At 37.8% G+C, this 21,469-nt stretch overlaps 1 protein-coding gene across 2 annotated transcripts in view; it reads right to left on the bottom strand.

The window, feature by feature from the left end:
• Nucleotides 1–21,469, bottom strand: part of AFAP1 (actin filament associated protein 1) — a 1,391,048-nt gene that overhangs the window by 849,823 nt on the left and 519,756 nt on the right. The gene's annotated exons all lie outside the window — the stretch shown is intronic.

The following is a 21,469-nucleotide window of genomic DNA, read 5'->3' as shown; positions in this document are numbered from 1 at the left end:
AAAGACAATAATGTTAGATTTGTGGTAGTATGGGACTACTGGTAAGGGAGGAGTATTACTCTGGCATGTATTAATATTCTCTGGTAGGTTAAATATTTCAATGCATATAATTGAACATGGTATAATTTAGTTTTATTTAAAGATAGCAAGTAGACTTTTTCTTAAGGCTAAAAGTTAAACCTTTCTGAAAGCATGCAAGCTGTTTTTCACATCTGAGAGGGGAATAAAGATAAGAAAAGTACACACAGCAATTAGTGCAAGTGGGAGCATAGGCTATAACATACACTTTAGCATGTATAACTTTAAATTTAGGTTAGCTAATGCCTGGGGTGTACCTGTTGAGTTGGGACAATTGCTGCTATCAGGAGGGTTACACATCATTATTTGATGATGTACATAGTATTGTATAGATCTGTTTAAGTTAATAGGTTATGGGTTATTCTGGGGGTGATTTTGGTTTTTGTTTGGGGTTTTCACTAAAAAGAAAAGTCTTGAAAAATGTGACATATGTTCAAATGAAGATGGCAAGAAAACACTGTATAAAATATTAACCTGACAAAAATTAGTGGCTGCATGTAACACAAACGTTGGAAATAGGCATTTAAAAAATATGTTTAATAGGAGGGAATAATAACTTCTTATCATAATGACTATGCTATCCATATTATTCTGGAATGTAAATGGCCTCACATGTATAGACAGAAAGGTAAGAGTATTAAATTATATTTTAAAATGCAGAGTACAAATAGCAATGCTGCAGAAAACATATTTGGAAAGAAATGAGATGGGAGTAAAATAAAGAAAGAATTTCAGGATGGATATTCAACAGAATATCAGGCACAAAAGAAATGTGGAGTACTTATACTGTTAGAGGACTTCTGATACTGACAGAAGAGGAAAAAAAGACAATAATGTTAGATTTGTGGTAGTATGGGACTACTGGTAAGGGAGGAGTATTACTCTGGCATGTATTAATATTCCACCTAAAACTGCTATTAAAGATTAAGAAAACATTGGGAGAAATAATCAACTTTCAGCATGGAATGGTACTTTTAGGTGGCAACTGGAACTTGGTTCACAACAGTGAGGATGCATCTGGTAGACTTAAAAGGAAGAATATAACAAAATAGGGTATGTTTCTGAAAAATTTTAGGAAAGTATTGGTATGGAAGACGTGAATTCAGTTGTAGGAACTCGGTGAGAATTTGCATGCTATGTCCCAAGGTGCAATAAATGGGCTAGACTTGATAGAAATTATGTTTCACAGGAACTTGTGAATTTAATTGAAAGCTTCAACACACATCAAATAACTATTTTAGATCATGTGTCAATAAAAACTAAGATAAAAATGCAGAGTAATGAAGTAGAAATTAGATAATGATACTTCCCCACTACCTGTTAAAAAGAGAGGAATTTAAGGAATGGATAGTGTAAATTGTTTGAGAGATATTAGGGAAGTTAGAAATTTCTTCAGAAGTTAGCTAGTGAGTGGGATGAAATAAAAAATGGTATTTAAAGAAAGAGTTGAAATAAAAGAAAAAAAGAAATATGGTTAAGATGTAACAGGAATTGTTTAGAGGACCTGACAAAGGTTAAAGTATTGCAGAATAAGAAGAATCTCACAGAGCAAGAAGAGGAGTAACTACAGAATACTAAAGAGAATATATGGGTGTATCTAGATAATATGAATGAGTTTAGAAACACTGTTGTTAAGCAACTGTTTTTGATAATAATTACAGAGCACAAACATTTTTTAGCAAAATTATTTAGGCAGCAGAAAGCAGAAAGGGTTGTTGTCAAACTTAGGGGGCCTACAACAAGAAAAATAAGAGATCCTGTAGTGTAGAGGTGTTAGAGATATTTCAGAATTTTATGAAAATTTGTATAAAGCAGAGAAATATGGAAATCAAGAAAGAGCACAAATGGAAACATTTATGGAAGACTTAAGTATGCCAAGGTTAGTGGTAGATAAGGCACAACAATTATCTGTTAAAACAGGAGGAGATTGGATAAAAACGGTGACATAATCAATATGCTAGAAAGTCTTCTGGAACAGATGATATTCCTGTGGAAGCTTTGATGCTAGGAGAGAAGAAAATGATAAAGATCTGAAAAGTTTGGGTTAACAGTCGAGGAGGGGCAGCATTAACATCCTAAAAGAAAGCTATAGAAGCTGTAATAACTAAAGACTGTAAAGACCCATCAGACTCAGATCATATAGGACCAGTTCAGTTTTAAACCATGATTATAAACTGTCTATATCTAGAATGCCTAAAAGAATGGCAAAGATGTTGCCAAAATTGATAGGTATGATCAATGTAATTTTTGTGGAGAGGAGGCAAATATTTGACAACACTGCTAAAGAATGACGATCCAGAGTGAAGCAGAATGTAAGAAAATACCTTTGTTGTTGGTGGGTCTTGATACAGAGAAAGCATTTGACAGAGTAGGCTGGGATTTTATATGTAGGGCAATAGAAGCATCTGCATACCCTGATACAATAATATGGTTAATTAGGAGTATACATGAGGAACTGGAAGCAAGCATTAAAACTGGAGGGCTCCTCTCTGACAGATTATGTCTGAACAGAGGAACCAGGCAGTGCTGTCCTCTTTCCTCTTTGTTATTTGTATTACAGTTATAGACACTGGCAAAGAAAATAAAGGACTCAGGAATTCCAAGACATAATTAGTATGGTAATCAAAAAGTTGGCTTTATTTGCAGACAATAATATGTTGTACATGATAAAACTAAAAAAGGACATATCAGTATTATGGAACATTTTGAGACAGTTTCTTGTCTTTTGGAATATAAAATTAATGATGATAAAACAAGGGCTATAGCTGTAATGTGCCCACACATGAATTGGTTCAGCAATACCCATATTTATAGGAACACCATAAAATTAAGTATTTAGGGATATGGATTAAAAAAGGCTTCTATTCTGACTTCTAATGATATATGGCAAGAAATCAAACAAATGATAATACAAAAACTAAGAAACTAGAAACCATTGTTTAGGAATATGGATAGGAAGATATAAGCAAAGAAACTATTTTTAGTCCCTTTAGTTTTATATATAGGTCAGGCATATTTTTCTTAACCAAATAAGAAGTTGTGGACAATAATTAATACAGAGATGAAGGGATTTATCTGGGTTGGGATGAGGGAAAGGGTCAATTGGGATAAGCTGATCCTTCTAATAAAACAAGTTGGTGTAGCATTTTGTGATTTGAAGGGATATTTTAGATTTACACAGTTAATGTTCATATACATAACACAAGCAGAAAGCTATAAAAGTAGATGGGGATGTTGATGAAATATGGGGGAAATTCATGAAATGAGGAGAGAGCAGGACTTTGGATACAAATAATTAAGCAGAATAATAACAGCCAAACAAAATATTATATCCATAAAATAGGACAAAGTATTATGCTAACTAAGCCAGCGCAAGAGTGGAGAAAGGAGATTTTACTGACATGGGTGACTTCAATTAGGGTACAGAGAATAAGAAAGATGGTGCTGTAATTTACTGGAGAAAACTGGCAAAGGAACCATTGTACTGGAAGCAAATAACTAGAGAGGCATACATAATAAATTGGGAAGAGGCCAAGAAGACATTTGGATTGCCGACTAAAGATGCCTTCCCTTCCAGGCATTAATATCAGGGACAGAGAGAAAGGGAACAGTGATCTTGAAGAAAGTACAATTCCATCTATATGGAAAATCTCATATATCATCCCACTGTTCAAAGGAGGTGATTCTACTGAATACTCAACTTCCCCATAGCATTACTATCTCCACTTGCAAAAATAATGGAGAAATGCATCCACAAACAGTTACTAAATCACCTACTAAGCCACAACCTCCTAGCTAAGTGCCAACATGGTTTTCGCCCATTCCATAGTACTACTACAGCCTTACTATCCTTTATCGACTCTATTAACAAAAACCGCAACAATAATACTCCTTCCTCAGCCTTCTTCGTTGACCTGTCTAAAGCCTTTGACATGGTCAACCACCAACTCTTCTCCATCGTCTCAAGTCCCTCTCTCTTGACAATCTAGCCTTAAATTGGTTCACATCTTATCTGGACAACGAAAACAGGCAGTACTCTGGCATAACCATCTCTCTGATCTCCTCCCCACCTCTATAGGAGTCCCTCAGGGTTCTATCTTAGGCCCTCTACTATTCTCTATTTTTATAAATGATCTTCACCTAGCCACTCCTATCAACTTGCATTCAATATGCAGATGATACAACCATCATTTCCTCAGCCCCAACACAGTCGGAACTTTATTCTCTCACACAAAACACCTTCACTACTATAGAGCAATGGTTCTCTAATCATTGTCTCCTCCTTAACCAAAGAAACCAAACTCCTGATTTTACTCCCACTCACTTGTCTCCCTCCATTAATTTCACACTCACATCCAACAATGGCACCCTTATCTCTCCAGACCAAACCACCAAACTCCTGGGTATTACAATTGACAATCAACTAAAATTTGACACTCACATTAACTCTACAATAAAATTGAATAACAGAAAACTAGGTTCTCTCTATAGAATCAAATCTTTCCTTACTCCAGAAGCTAAAATTACAATAGCTAGAACACACTTAATATCTACCCTATTATATGCCTCCCCTATTTATACTAATCTTTCTAAACATAATCTTAACAAACTAGCTACATCATATAACAACATTGCCAGATTTGCTACAGCCTCTCTATACAGGACTCATCATTGCTTCAATCTAAAAAAATTAGGGTGGCTAGAATTACTCCACCAAATACAATTTAGTCAACTTACAATTGCCCATAAAGCCCTTTACCACCCTGACAACACTCCAATGCTCTCCATCCTCATAAAACCCTATAACAATCTAAAAAACCTACGCTCCTCTAACAAAATATTGATTCATACTTCTCTATCTAATAACACAGCAGGTGACTCCACATTTTCCAACTCAGTTGGTAAAATATGGAATCAACTACCTCAAGACCTCACAACTCAAACATCACTCCCAATATTTAAAACTAAACTAAAACTCTTCTTATCCAACCACTGGCTTTGCTCTTGCAATAACCCTGACTAAGCATTCTTACCTCTTTCTTTTTTGATTCTTACACCCATTCTTTTTCTTCTTATATCTAACACTCTAAATTATCCTCTATATAACTGTTTCTGTTATTCCATATGTAATAAAGGCATACATAAATATTTTTTTCAACTTCCAATGAAGTTGTAATAGAGTAATTAAGTTCTTTACTTTTATCTTTCTTTGCTAAATCTCTTACTGTACTCGAATACTATTACATCCTGCCATCGGCTTAAAGTACATTGTTTTTTCTATTATTAATTTGTATGTTATTTGGTACATTTTGTTTATTTTTACTTAAGTAGTATTGTAGCGGAGCTTTTCTCCCCGGGCCTCCACTGAAAATGGACATGTATCCAGTTGGACTAGCCCAGTAAACAAATGTAAAATAAAAATAAATAAATAAATAAATCTTAAGTGAAAGACTTGCTCTAGAAGAGTTTTTAGTTGAAGGTAGAGCAGAAACTGCTGTTAAAAAGGATAATTAGTAAGGTATATAAAATACTGCACTACAGGAATCAATCAGAGGAGGTTAGAAACATTTGGGAAGACAGATTGGATAAGCAATTTACAAGGGAACAGTTGGAGGACATATGTACAACCCCCTAGTATGAAACAAAGCCTAGAAGATTTAGGACTTTTGCTTGGAAGTGTTTGCCTAGATATTTATATACCCCAATCAGACTGCAAAGAACTTTTCCTCCTGGAGATGACAAATGTTAGCATTGGGATGGGGAAGTGAGAAGTAACTGGGAACATATGTTTTGGGATTGTAATGAGCTGGCAGACTTTAAAATTTTCTTACAGAGTACTCTGTCATAAATACTAGGTGAGCAAATAAGTGTGACAAAGAAAATGATTTTTTAGCTGGAATACAGGATCTGAATTGTCTATTAATAGTAAGGTCTTGTTAAGTTTAATTCTGCTGGCTACCAAAAAAAGTAATTACTAAAAAATGGAAATCAAAGTCTAAACCAACTGTATTTGAAGTGTTGAATATTATAACAGAGACAAAATAGATAGAAGTGGGATTTTTAAAAATGGATAGGAGCAAATTCTATAGAAATTAGTGGAAACTGTGGGAACAATACATGCAGAATAATAGGGAAGCCAGGAAGTGAACAATTTACATAATGGACTGATTATAGCTATACAAAATAACTTATGTGATGTATAATGTATGTAACTGGAACTATGTTTATATTGTTCATTTTCTTTTACATAAATCTATGTTTGCCAATGTCTTAAGTGATAATTCAATAAAGGTGTTAAAAAGTGTAGCGGTGTAGAATACTGCCAAGAACTGGATTGTAGAAAACAACATTATTAATATGTAACACGTGACACTGTTTCAATGTTAGCAGTGTGTAATACAGCCACAAATCAGATGAGAGGTAAGACAAGGGTACGGTAGTATAACTGCCATGAAAAGCAGCAAATAGGTATGAAAAATAAATTTGTTGATCAAAGACAATTATAAACATGTTTGCACAGCAACACTTGAAGAGGACCATTTCATAGAAAAGTGACACAATTAATGATTACTATACAAGTACTTTACATTTTACATAATAATATTTTCATAATGTATAAATTATAATTCATAGGTTCATAGGTTCATACTAGGCTATCTGCCCTAGGGCATTTATAAGCCTAGCCAGAATGTGTTTGGCTTTCGCCACCCATTTTAAATTCATTTTGCTATGCCCTTTTTCGAGGTTAGTATACTGTGCCTCTGTCTAACGGTGACACAGAAGTGATACCCGGGGTAAACCTACGATCTCCCATCCACTCATCAAGATTCCTCTTGAAGAGAGTCAATGAGGGACTCTGCCTAACCTGGACTGGGATTTTATTCCAGAGTGAAGGGAGCCTCTGGGTTATGAATCTGTCCCTCCAGCATGTCCTATTTATTTCAGTGCTGAGGTTCAAGTCTCTCGAGCGTATACGATGGGATTTGGATTTTCTGAGGTGCAGCATGTCCATTAAATGTGGGTTGGACATGGCTTTATACGTCAGGCACAGATCGCCTCTGAACAGGCGGTATGCCACTGAGTAGAGCTGGAGTTTCTTTAACCGGGCAGCATATGGCATCTGTTTGAGCCCTTTGATCCTCTTGGTGAGGTACTTTTGGGGTCTTTCCAGTTGCTGCAGGTGTCTGGTAAGGTACATCCCAAAAGGGGCATTGTACTCAATTATGGGCCTGATGAGGGATGAGTAAAGAGGCACGATGACCTCCCCTGATCTAGATGTGAATCCCTTCATGATTAGGTGGGCTATATAAAATGTTTTCTAACCACTTTGGCCACGTGGTTGTCAAATGAGAGATTGCTATCAACTTGGGTCCCCAGGTCCCTAATTACTTCTTCTGTACTTAATGGATTTCCACCTATGTGGTAATTTGTGGGCACTTTGTTTTTGCCAAAGGGAATGACTATACACTTTTGGCATTTAGCTTGAGGCCATGGCTCTGGCACCAGTTGTCTGTTTCTATGAGGCCCTTTTGGAGGATGCTTGTGTCGGCTGGAGAGTCAAATATGGCACCCAGGTTGCAGTCATCTGTGGACTTGGTCAGCCACAGTGCTTCCGTGTTGGCCTGTACCTCGAGAAATATATACCGAACAGGAGAGGTCCCAGGACTGAGCCTTGTGGGACACCACTTGTAACTGGTTTGGAGTCTGACATGGCTCCAGCAATTCTAACCATGTGGGTTCTGTCCTTGAGCCAGTTTGCAATCCATCTAGTGATATAGGGGTTTATATTTAAGCTGGTGAGCTTATCTATAATGCCCGAGTGGGGTATTGTATCAAAGGCTTTTGTGAGGTCCAGGTAGGCTGTGTGGACCACCTTCCCCCTCGTCAATGGCCTTGGTGACTGTTTCAAAGAAATCAACCAGGTTTAAGAGGCAGGATCTTCCCTTAACAAAGCCAAACTGGGTAGGATCCAGTGTCTGTAGGTCCCCAATATCTTTATTTATGAGGTCCATGATGATCCTTTCCATAGCTTTGCAGACCAAGCTAGTCAGGCTTATGGGGCGATAGTTTCCAGGATCCGTTGAGGCACCACCTTTATGGAGAGGGACCACTGTTGCTGTCGCCACTCTTTGGGCATATATCCTGTAGTAAGGCTGAGATTGAACAGTAGTTTTATGTTTGGGTTTAGCTCTTCTTGGAGTTCATGTAGGATGCAGCCCGGGACACTGTCTGGTCCCATTGATGCTGTGTTTTTGCTTTGGTGAGGCGGCCCTTACCTGAGCATCTGAGATGTCAGGGGCAGCACTCTGCTGAGATAGATATTTGCCCTTTTGGTGGGGGGGGTTTGCGCTGAACCTGTCAGCTAGGATGTTGGCAATGTCTGTGGGTTCAGTGTATTTTTTGTCATTTTGGACTAATTCTGAGCATATCTGGGAATTACCACCCAGGTTCCTAACATAACTAAAGAAAGCCTTGTGATTATCCTTAGTGTCCTGTGCAATTTTCTCGAAGCTGGCCTTAGACAATTTTATGAGGGCCCGTAGTTTTGCTAATACTGATCAGTGATGCCTTCCCTTTTGGGATTTTGCTCTATCATTTAGTAGCTTCCTCCTTCTATTGTATAGTTTGTTTATGGCTGGGGTCCACCAGACAGGGCGTCTGCCTTTGGAGGATTGGGTCTTGGTTTTATTTGGGATCGCATGATCCATGCATTCCTGAAGGTGTTCATAGAATGCGTTTATAAAGGATTCTGCGGTCTGGGCCGTATTTTCCACAGGCCCGGGGGCTTTGAAGGATTCCACCTCGGTTTTGAGGAGTGTGAAATTTGCTTTAGAGAAGTTTTTCACTGTGGTTTTCTGGGCAGGGGTGGGGTCGGGATGTGAATATCCAGTGAGATTAGTTTATGGTCTGATCTTACCAGTGAGGGATACACTTCTGGTCTGGAGCATAGAGTCCTCATGTTGGTGATGATCAGTTCCAGTATGTTTTCCCCTCTTGTGGGAGTGGTAACAAGTTGTTCCATAGCATTTGAGTTTATAAATTCTAGGAACCTTTGGGCTAGGGTGTTGGAGCTAGAGTAATGCTCCCAGTCTATGTTTGGGTAGTTGAAGTCACCCAACATAATGGTGTTTGGAGAGACCTTCATATTTTCCAGTGTTCTCAGAAAGGCCGAGTGGGGTTCCTGGATTTGGGAGGGTGGTCTGTAGCAGGCTATAAACTGGAAGGCAGTTTTACCCACTGTTAGTTGCACATGGATAGTCTCTATTATTTTTTTCATAATGTATAACATGGATTTACAAGTGGCAAGGCAATTGCCAACATATAACACAAGAAGCATGTAAATGAATGAAAGTGAGATTTCGGCACTAGACCTACAAGCTTGAAAAGAACAGGCAAATCTTCAAGTAGATATTGGAAAATGAAATTATTTTAGGTTATAAATGCTTCAAGAAAAGATAATTGGATAGCCTCATTTGTGAAATGTGGAGAACAGAGGCTGGGGTATAAAGGTTGGAAGATGTCACCCTGATTACATGTATCATCTTAATTCATTTTTCCCTGGAAGGATAGAGACTAGAGTGAATTTGGTGTTATCTATTTCATCGTAGAGTAGTGAAGGTTTAACACTATAAAAAGAAGTACAGTGTTTGAGAAGGAAAGAGCTTGGAGGGTCCTGAGCCAGCAGTTTCTGAGCATTAAGTTTCCAAATAATAATGTGACAACAAAAATAAGTGGGGTGAATGAGAGGCTGGCATTGTAAAACTGGGTTAACTGAAGGAAGTACATGGAAGTTATGGGGGAACTGGCAGCCTTCAAGGCTGATTCATTTTAATAAGATACATGAATATTTGAGGGACACTGTAGATAACATGAAAACAAAAGGGTTTTTGGACTCGTATCTGGGTACTCATTTTTAGAGGAACAGTGTCCTTACAGACCAGGAAATATTATTTTACACCAGCATAATGCTGCAGAGTAATGTGGAAAGGCAGAGTAGTAGGAAAGTTTTGATTTAAAGGTCTGGCTAAAGGGATTCACTTTAGAAGCTCGAAATACTGAAATATCGAAATTCAGTATTTTGAGCTCATAAAGTGGAATCCTTAAAAGAGCGAAACCTCAGAAGCACAAAATTCAAAACCTCAAATACCGGAAGTTTTGAATTAGTGCTTCTGGTGTTTCACTGTGGTTATGGATTCAGGTAAGTGTGTGTGTGTTAAGGGTTTTGGGTAGGGGCTGTGCTGTGTGTTAGTGTATTTTGGTGCTCTGATGTGTGTGTGTGTGTGAGGAGAATGTAGCTTGTGTGGTGGTGTTTTGTGTGTGTTGGTATGTAGTGCGACCTCAGAGTTAGAATATTTAAGTAGGGGGTGTGGGGGTGCAGCCCCCCACAAACGGGGTGCAGAGTGGCTTGTCCCCTGTTTTTATGTAGTAGAGAGCTTGTGTTTGTGTGTGGCGAGGAAGGTGTGTGTGTGTGTGTGTGTATGTGTGTGTGTGTGTGTGTGTGTGTGTGTTTGTGGAGTAGAAGCACTAATTCAAAATCTCCTGTGTGCGAGATTTTGAATTTCTCGCTTCTGAGTTTCCGTTGCTTTTAGGTTTCGACTTTATAGCCTCGAAATACTGAATTTCGACATTTCAGTATTTCGAGGATATAAAGTGAGTCCGGCTAAAGATATGCAGGATATTGACTGAATAAATGCTCATCACATGACAAAGTGACAAAAATCACTTGTATTAGTGGCAGAGGGTTTATTTAGCAGGAGAGTGTGATCATGATACAAGAGATGCTTCTCCCACAATATTATCAAGTGACAGCTCCATGACTGGGTAACAGATGGATAACAGATGACCAAAAAGATACATTCCCATAAATCAAAACTACATAAAAACACAGTATTTTGCAGGGAGCTATGCACTCCCCATCTGCAGGCCTTTGTACCCATTATCCACTTAATTATGTGAACACAATGGTACATAGCTACAGAGAAAAAAAGACACATTCTGCAGCTATGCACAGTAACTGTACAAACTTCAGTCTAACAGTCCCACTATAAAGGCCAGGATACCTATTCACATAAAAGCAGATTTGAGGAGTAGCACTTAAAAATCTGAACATTACTGTCTGATTGGGTAGCACACAGACATACATATTTCTGAAATGAACTTTTGAATAGCACTTATGGATTTGCCCTTTCCTGCAGATGACGAGTTACTTTAGTACCCACAGGCAAGGACAGAGTCCTGGTTGTCAAGATAACTCTTTTTTTTTAATCTTTTTATATAAAGTATGATAAAAATACATTTCTCACCCTCAGGAGATTTTATTGATAATTTTCTGCTGAGTACAATGAATGTATTACTGAAATAATTACTCAAAATCTTTGAAAAAAATGAAAACCTAAAGTGACATGTCATACTACTGTTTCAACATGTATTCCATCTGCTCACTAACAGGCCTTAGCTACCAAGTCCTTGATCTGTGCATGTGTAAGCTAAGAACTGAACATGTTTACTTAACTCAATCAGCATCAGTGTTACCCAGTGAAATCTACAGATTTTAATAAAGATTGTCAGGGACCAGACACACTGATACTGATCCTCCAGGAAAGTTTTCCTTTGCGGGTACATTAACAAATAAAACTGTTAGGACATTATGTATCTGTTTGCAGTACTGAACAGTAAAACACTGAAAACAACTTGTAGATTCTGTTTACTCAGTATTGGTGGGGAAATGAATAAGAAGCCACAAACTGTGCCTTTGGGAGGTAGACAATTACAAAATTGCTTTACAATTCTTTACATGTTCCAATTAAATCTAATTAACTTTTACCTATATAAAGATGTAACTACACCCTGTTGGCAAGTTAACATTAGTACAGGACAATGACAGGCATGGCAATTAGACTTACACATTAAATATGAGTTTTAAAACTGTTTGACTAATGGTTTTAAAACACAGGTTTGTTTTTTTATAGAAAATAATGTCTGCATGCATGAAAATACATGTGAATACTGTTCTGCAGCAAAACAAAAGTTCCACCATGACCCTGTATACATTATCTTTAAATGTTGTGTCCTTCGGCTTATCCCGGTTAGGGGTCGCCACAGCGAAACTCAGGTCCGCTAATGTTTGGTAGTGGATTTTTATGTGCCGAGTTACCAGCCCTGATGCACAACCTTCAACGAAGGCACGCCCATTCATGCATGCCTCCACACAGAAGACGATCTAGCTGAGAATCGAACGGGACAACGTTGTTTACCCCAAAACAATAAAGAAAACATAACCAGAAGTCATTAACCAGTAAGAAATTGAAGTCAACTGCTCTATTTCCTTAATACATAAAAGCACAATCAAAGTTTAGTTTTTACCTAATTATACATATTTCTTGTCAAAAATATTTTACTAGAAAATGACATTTTGTTTCACAGGCATACATACCCCTACACTGTTAGGCACTATTAATAGGTCTAGATGGTCAACATAATGTGCTAAACTGCCAGGCTGTGTTATACATCATTTCTACCAGGGATATTAACGTCTTCGCTTTGAATGGAAAATGCAGTACTTGGACTATTTTAATTTTTGAATATGAATTGTCTGCTACCTCTTAAATAATCATCTTCACAAGTTTCACATTGTTTAGGTTAAGGTCATCAAGTACTTCTATCAGCCTAGCTTATACAAAGAACAGATTACTTTGCTGTCCTTCAGTTTCTTCAAGAGTCTATCCAGCCATATGTTATCTAGGCCTTGACATACGCTTTTTGGAATAGTTTATCTGTTTGGTACAATGCGATGTGGTAGGCTTTAATTTAAAAGCTCCTAACATATTTACCCATATATATCATGCTTTAATTTTAGTAATTACAAATTGTGTCAAATGACTTTTTTTTCAGAATGCCCAGCTTGCTAAATAACTTTGTTTTGCTTGATGTTGCCATGCCATAAGTCTTTTCTTTTCAGTATTGAAAATATATATTAGTTAAAAAAATGCACACTATTTGAGATAGGGGACAACACCCGGAATAGCTGGAGGGGGCATACATCCTGGACGTTGATGTACAGTTCCAAACATCATGTATACCCCGAATTGTACAAAACATGTACAGTGTAATATTACTTTATCTGAAAAGGATAATCATTGAGTCCTACTACATGGATCAGTCTTTCTTCAGCACCTATAAATATCAGACAGCTAGTCGGGATGTTTGTTCTACAAATACACATACTTATACATTTTCTACACACAATGAACTTGCACTAATGTATCTGGTGAAATAGTACCAATGTAACATAGAAACTGAGACATATCCACTTTAGACTCTCCTTTCCTTTAACTGAATGAAAATGTCCCTGAGTGAAATACCATTCTAAACGTTTTTTTGATATCAAATGTCTGCCGTTCAGAGTACCCTAAACTCTTCCTGTTAAAAGGTGAGGTGTTTACCAGAGATGGATCTGATTTTTTTTCTTTTTCAACACTATGTACTGTCTCTTTCCTTCAACACTATGTTTTTATAGAGAATATATCTTACTTATGTATTCTGGCACTATGTGCTGTTAGAGCTTACGGCAGCATTTTTTCCATTTTTCTTTTTCTTTCTTTTTCTTAGGCTTTGAAATGCATTCCTTTCCTTCACATTTATTTATTTTACTTACTTATTTGACATTTGTTTACCATGGTGGTCTGACTGGGTCTACAGAACCCATTTTCAGCAGAGGCCCAGGGAGAAAAGCTCCACATACAGTACAATACAAATACCACATAATACAATACAATACAAATTACATTAGAAATACTTTACAAAAATACGTTGAAGGAACAAACTATATTACAAGATGTTGCAATATATTACTACACATCTAAACAATTCTATACAGTTAAAACATTACAGACAGTAATAGTCATTCTCAGCATACACAATGTAGATAGTCTCCAAAAAAAAAAGTACGTAGGTAGTGCAATGTGTGACAGTGACTGTTACAGTACATGAAAAATAGAATGTTAGTTTCATTTAGGAAAAAAAATAATAGCCGCGGTGGTACAGCGGTAGCATTGTTGCCTCACAGCAAGAGGTTCCCCTCTTCGATTCTCGGCTAGAGTATCTTCTGTGTGGAGTCTGCATGTCCTCCCCGTGGTCAAGTGGCCTCCAAAAGACATGAGTGAATGGGTGTGCCTTCGCTAAAGGTTGGGCGTTGGACTGGCAACTCGGCACCATTCATTAGCGGACTGGAGTTCCGCTGTGGTGACCCCTAACCAGGAAAAGACAAAAAGACAAACAACAGTTTCAGTTAGGAGAATAGCAGCCAGAAAGTTAGTGATGCAGACAGATAGTGAGAGAGAGCATTAAGAAGAATAGAAGCAATAAAGCCTGAGCAGTAGCTTAAGGATATGGTATAGAAACAGAGAAGGAGTTTGAAGAAGCTTAGGATCTTGCAGTCTGTGAGGGATTGAAATGTGACAGAAGAGGACAATGAGGCTAGTGTGGAAGAAGAGGAAGACCTGAGCATTAGGCAGGCTTTATTAAGTAATTGCTGTCTGTGTAGCCGCCTTCTCTGTCTTTACTCATCCCCCCAGCACACACACAGACACCTTCTAGGAATCATAAAGTTAATTGCTCTAGTCTTTCAATCCAACCTGCACAGTTTTAACTACTTTTTAGCTTCAGATATTCAAACCACCCATACAGTCCCCATACACATACACACACACACACACACACACACACACACACACACACACACACACACACACACACACACACTGCTTGTTTAGGTTTGCACTCTCCAGTCCCTTTAGCAGTTAACTTAGTGCATTATGTGACCCTGTTATTGAATGGGTGTATCTGTTATGCTTGGAAACCAAAATCACTCTGAAAACCTCCACAGACTGTCCTCCAGTCACTCCCTTTCCTTATCTTTTAAGTGTTATCCATTGTCCATTTCCTGATATTAATATATCTGTCTCTTTGACTCTTACATTGCTCCTTACTGTTTTAGAACTGAGGCTTCAAACTCAACTGCATGGCCATATGGGAACTACAAAATGCTTTTCAAAGATAAAGAAGCACCAGAACTGTTACAGATACCAGCAACATCATTAAACGCAGAACTACATATATGTTTATCAAAATGCATATAACAATACTAGATAAAAAAAAGAATTAGCATGTACTTTTGAAAACTTACAGTGTATGTACTATTAAATAATTAATATAATTAAAAAATGTAATCTGACACCACAGACATCAACTCAGATCACTTAAAATGCATGTACATCTGAGGCAGACACTAGTAATTAGCAAATGCAATCCTCTCTAATACATAGAATGAAAGCCCAAAGAGAAGTATGTTATTATATGTGCTAAACAAAGTACAAAGCTAATTTCTTAATTGATGAGGCCCATTGCTAGCAGACATGCTATAGCATGTGAAGAAGTTGCAGAGAAAGAAAAAGATAAGACTGTTGCAAGGACAATCTCTTGTCAATATATGTGCATGCTTTGAAAACTCCCATCTTTGCACATGTACTCAAAGTGGCCTACTCAATAATTAAGAAGAAAATCAGTAACACTTCATTATAAAACAAAAAAGTCTTTTCATATTTGCATTTGCTGAAGCTATTCTTCTTATTCATAACACCGATCAGAGCTTTACTGTCTGTCAGTTTAGGAATGTGTATTAAGGCTATAGACTGCTAATGACCTCCTTCCTGTACTCGTAGGTTTGATTCCCTCAGTCTCCATTTGCTAGCTGTTAGACAATGAACAGCTAATTTAATCAGACCGCATCCGCATTAAGTAGATTTAAGTATGTTTGTACATTCTGTGATTAGGTTAAACACAGATATACCTGAACTTCAAGCTAAACTAACGAGACAACTATGTCTGAAAGGGCACGGATACCAGAGTAACAACGGTAAACCTCACCATAGTTTAAAGGACAGAGTAATACTAACAAATCTTACATTTCTGCTTTTTTTCCTTATAGTCACTGACTTTCCCATAATGAACTGTGTTGCTTTCACAGTAAAAGTGATTTGGCAACACATGGGGGTATTCCCACAGTAGCAATTGGAATCAAGACACGGCTCTTCCTGTGGAAAACATGCTAGGAGAATGCACACTTTGTTTAACAGCAATTCAGAACAATGAGTTCAGTAAACAACCCACATCTTCCATAGTGCAATTTACAAATATATTTGGTTCAAACTTGAAGTATAGTGCATTGATTAAGATGCAAACCACAGAGCAACATATATTTATTCCCCTGTCATACACTGACAGCCTCATTACTTACCCGTACAATACACTGTCAGAGTTATAACTTTTAAACTATTCCTTCTGTATGCCATGATGTTGCAATTAAAACAAGTATTTATCAGTACTGGATATTCAGACAGTTTCATGCATAGAACTAAAATTAAGGAACAGTTAGAATTGTGCTTCACTGCATTTTCCTGAGTAAAGGACTGTTGATATGATTCAAATGTTTTCCTTCCCAATTTTAAACTTTCATCTGTATATATAATTATTTCCTCCTACAGTGAATTGGGTAGATACTATGGAGATATTAATTTCTTCTCATTATGTGATGTGGCTAGATCTTCTGGAAGGATTGCAGTCATGGGAGGAAGGTGTTTCATTTCCAAGGCCTTTCCATTATACCCTGGCATGCTTATTCTTGAACTCAGTGGATTTGTGTTTTAAAGATTCCATGAGTGGTATAATACCGACAGCCAACACCAACCTTCTGCCTACGGCAAGTGCAAAGGGCCAAAACACTCCAGTTAAGCAAAATCCAAAAAACGCCCAGCACTCCTTATGAGAGAGTCAGTGGATCCTTAACAAATCAACAGTTCCAAAACATTTTAATGTAAAGATTACACTAAAAGTAGAATAAACACACTGGTTTCAGCCATTGGCCTTCCTCAGTGTGTTCAAACAAAATGCAAAGCACAACCATAGATATATATATATATATATATATATATATATATATATATATATATATATATGTGTGTGTGTGTGTGTGTGTGTGTGTGTGTGTATAGAGATAATCCAATCAAAAAAAACTAGGTCCATCCATCCCCTGGATTGAATGAGCATCTTTAAACATAATTAATGGTCAAACGCATTTGTTTATTCTACTTTTACTGTAATCTTTACACTAAAATGTTTTGGAACTGTTGATTTATTAAAGATCTACTGACTCTCTGATAAGGAGTGCTGGCCATGTTTTGAATTTTGCTTAGTATGATACTGAGGCAACTATTATCAGAAGGTGAGATTCAGACTCAGGAGAAATTGTTCAAGATGAAGAAATGAGACTAGAATTATAAGGGTGATGGTTTATCTTTTCAGTAACATTATATAAGAAAATAGTAGTCCACTGGCCTTACAACAGGATCTCTAAGTACACACTACTTTTTACATCCCTCTGTATAGAAATACATTTGGGCAGCTGTAATCCTAGCTTTATAGGCAGCAACAACAAAAAGAACCAGACAAAGTGGAGCCTCCACTGTGTAATATCTAAAACATTCTTGAAATGGGGCTCATAGAATACATGTCAACGACGCCTAAAGAACATACAAGTATTCCAGCAACATGATTTCCAAATGCTCATGAATGATTACTTCTTACAAGTCTTTATTGATGCATTCTGGCCAATAAAGCAAAGCTCTCACATAAAAGCACTCCTAATGTCAATAAGGTTGTCAGTAGTACATGCACTGCACCCATCACACACAATTCAAAAGAGACACACAGACCCACATATGCTGAGGCACTTAAATGTAGCCTTCCTAAATCCTAAAGACATCCTAGATGTACACATAGCAAACACCCTCAGCAGCCCTGAATGCACTCTTTCAAAACTCACATCAACACATACAACTATGTCTCATGAAGCTTCTACTTCTAAACGCATAAGGCAAGGCACCACACAATCCAACATTATTGTCAATGGAAACTCCATTGTGAGACACATTAATGTCCCTCTCACCAGGCTGAGTAAGGAGAAAGTCATGGTCAGTTGCAATTTGCTTATCAGGGGCCAGGATCCACCACATTATACACACACTTAGGTCATTGGACCACAAGTAACCATCATGCCTCAGTCATAGTCCATGGGGGTGTAAATGACCTGAGTTCTGGAGCTTTTCTCCCCGGGTCTCCGCTGAAAACAGGATCTGTGGAACCTAGTCGGACTTTCCCGGTCAACAAATGTTAAATAAATAAATAAAAAATAAAAATGTACCTCCCTAAAATATATGAAGAGAGGCATCATGGAGCTCCTAGAATATGTGTCCCAGGTTGGTATGATCCTAGCACTGAGCAGCATTTTACCTTCTCCAAGAAGGATACCACAATATGAACAGAAGATGACTGACTTTAATAATTGGCTTAGTTTCTGGTGTCATTCTAAGGAGGTCCAATGTTTGTCAACATAGAAGGAGAAGGTCAACAGACCACACTGCTTTGCCAGGGATGGTCTCCACCTCTTCACTATAGGCTTTTGAATATTACCTAAAAAATTGTCCTCCCCCATAGTGCTTTTTTAGGCAATGCCAAACTGAAAGTACTTAAAACATAGAAAATCAAAATCAATAAAATCTAAAGGTGTTACTGCTCAGTGCTAGAAGTCTAAATAAAAAACTTCACTCCCTAGAAGCTCTGTTCACCCTAAAAAATGCTTGTGATTCTTAATAATGTCTATGCAGTCACTGAGACATGGTTTAAAGCCATGGAGAGTACACTGACAGTGCAAGGTTATAATGCCTCCCATACTCTTAGACCAGCTAGTACACAAACAGGGACTAAAGGTGGAGCTGTCTCGATAAACATCAAAAATAAAAATACCTCGAGGCTGGTCAAGCAGGAAAATACACTTAAGCTTCTCCATGTTCAAATCACCACAGGCAAAATCCAATACCACTTCCTTGCAATGTATAGGCCCCCCTGTATGACCCAAAAGACACATACCATTTATTTAAACTTACTGGAAACATTTACCTTCCAACCCAATACCATATTCATGGCTGACTTTAATTACCCCACTAAGAACTGGAATCATATATGACACCAAACATACAGGCACAGAGATACCTGGATTTTGTAAACACAAACTCCCTGGACCAGAATTTCAATACACCAACCAGAGGTGCACCCACACTGGATCTGGTCCTTTCTGACATGGTGCTGTACGTCCCCCCAGTATAATGTCTTCTCTGGCAAGGTCTGACCACAATATGGTCAAAACAGTCTCCCCTGAAGTAACAACAAAACCAGGAACCCCAGTTAACCTTGGTATATTCAGGAACTACTCTAAGGCTAACTCTCTTCTATTAAGTTATATCCTGGCAAAATCTCAAGCCCTCATAAACCCAGAGAACACTACTGCCTTTACAGAGCTATTCACAGAAACCCTGTACAAACATGTCAACAGCTGCATAGAGGCAGCTTTATCCACCAGAAAAATGTACAGAACTAAGTTAAAAAAACAAGCCACCCAGGTGAAATCACAACATCAATAGGCCGTATAACAGAAGGAAGAAAATCATGGCAAAAATTAAGAGGTGCAGCACCCAGAACCAAAGTAAACAAACAACTCAGAGGACAAATAAAGTCTCCCAAACTAAATTTGAGGTAAACTTGGCCTCAAGACAAAACACTCCACAGACTGTAGAAACAAACTTATAACAAAAAAAATTCACTGGAAGGCAGCAGAAACGCCACAAGTAAAATAATTCATATTTATTCAGAGATTTATCGCTTTCATCAAAAGATTTCATCAAGATATATGAAGGATTCATATCAGTTCAGCAAAGAATCAGTTCAGCGAACAGCATTTTTACTGCACTTACATCGAACATGCCGTTCGTCGAACTGCTCATACTGAGATCTCCAAACAGTGAGGATCAGAAAATGTGGCCTTTCCCCACTGTAGTGAGATCTCAGAGTTTCTATATATAATTACCAGTGGGTGTGAAGGGCAAAGCCCCCCAAATGAAGGGAATTTCATGAATGGCATTTCAGATGAAATGCCATTCATTGAACTGATGGTTCGATGTAGTCATATAGACCCTATATGAAATAGCATCTCAGTACACAAGAAAGCAACCTGGCTGGCTAACAGAGATATGCAAAGCATGTTCAATGCAAACCTAATAAGATGTCCCCCAGTAACTGCATAACACAATATCATACTATTTCCTAAAAGCACCAACAAATTCTAGGTAATTGTACAGAACAGACGTTACTACATATCCAGGCTTACAGGTTCATAGGTTTATAGGTGATTACTGGGCTAATGGCACAACAGCCTTTACAAACTTAGCCAATAATACTCAGGATATGACAATATTATATCTCAGTTCCCCAGATATGGGATGGTCTAGTATCAGGGTAGCGGGTCTTTGGGTGTTGGAGCCCTGAGTCATTTTACAGACTGCCTCTGTCTGTAAGGGATATGGGCAGTAGCACAGGAGTGAATTTATGGTTCCCTATCTATTTATCCAAATTCTTTTTGACAAGAGTGAGGGAAGTATTTTGTTTCAAGAAGATGGGAAGTTTATTCCACAGACGAGGTAGCATTTCAGATATGAATCTGTCTCTCCAGCAAGTTCTGTTGGAGTCACAAAGAAGGTGTCAGTCCATGGAATACATTACCCTTGTATAATTTTTCTTGTAATTATGTAACATTATCATCAGGACTGGATCAGAAAATCCCTTGTAGGTCAGGCATAAGTCCCCACTCAATAAATGATATAAGACAGAGTAAGGGGATAGGGCCTTTAGTCGGTCTGCATAAGACATGTGCTTTACAGTTTGTATTTTTTTAGTGAGAAACATCTGGGGCTGCTCCAAATGGTGTAAGTGTCTGGTTAGGTACATACAGAAGGGATCACTATACTCAATTATGGGCCTGATGAGGGCCGAATACAGTGGCACTATGACTTTCTTTGATCTTGATGCCATAAGACACTCCTCCACTTAACTTGTGGCTCACAAAAGCCCGGGTCTGTGGTGATATCTGTTCAATGTATTTCACTGGATGCTTTACTGCGTATATATAAAACATAACAATAGACAGTTTTGTTGGGCAGGAAATTATCATATGAATGACACTGGAGTCATACCTTCTCAGTTTCCCGATTTCCACATAAGGTCCAGATTTTTGCCTCATATTTTTGGTATGCCCCTCATAAAATTTGTGGGTTTATGGCAAATCACTAAGGATTGAAATCACTAAATAACATACATCAGAGATCCAGTCTTATATACTTCAGAAAATACATGCTTACCTAAATCCTGTTACTCTAGCAACTTTCTAAGTGTATAAAAGCAATGTTTAAAGTATGTCCCTATTTTTGGGCCTTTGTCCCTCCATTAT

Source organism: Protopterus annectens, chromosome 2.part1 (genome assembly GCF_019279795.1).
Source record: "Protopterus annectens isolate FY-2018-M chromosome 2.part1, PAN1.0, whole genome shotgun sequence".
In the NCBI taxonomy this organism is placed as follows: domain Eukaryota; kingdom Metazoa; phylum Chordata; order Ceratodontiformes; family Protopteridae; genus Protopterus; species Protopterus annectens.
This window is presented reverse-complemented; position numbering and strand designations above follow the sequence as displayed.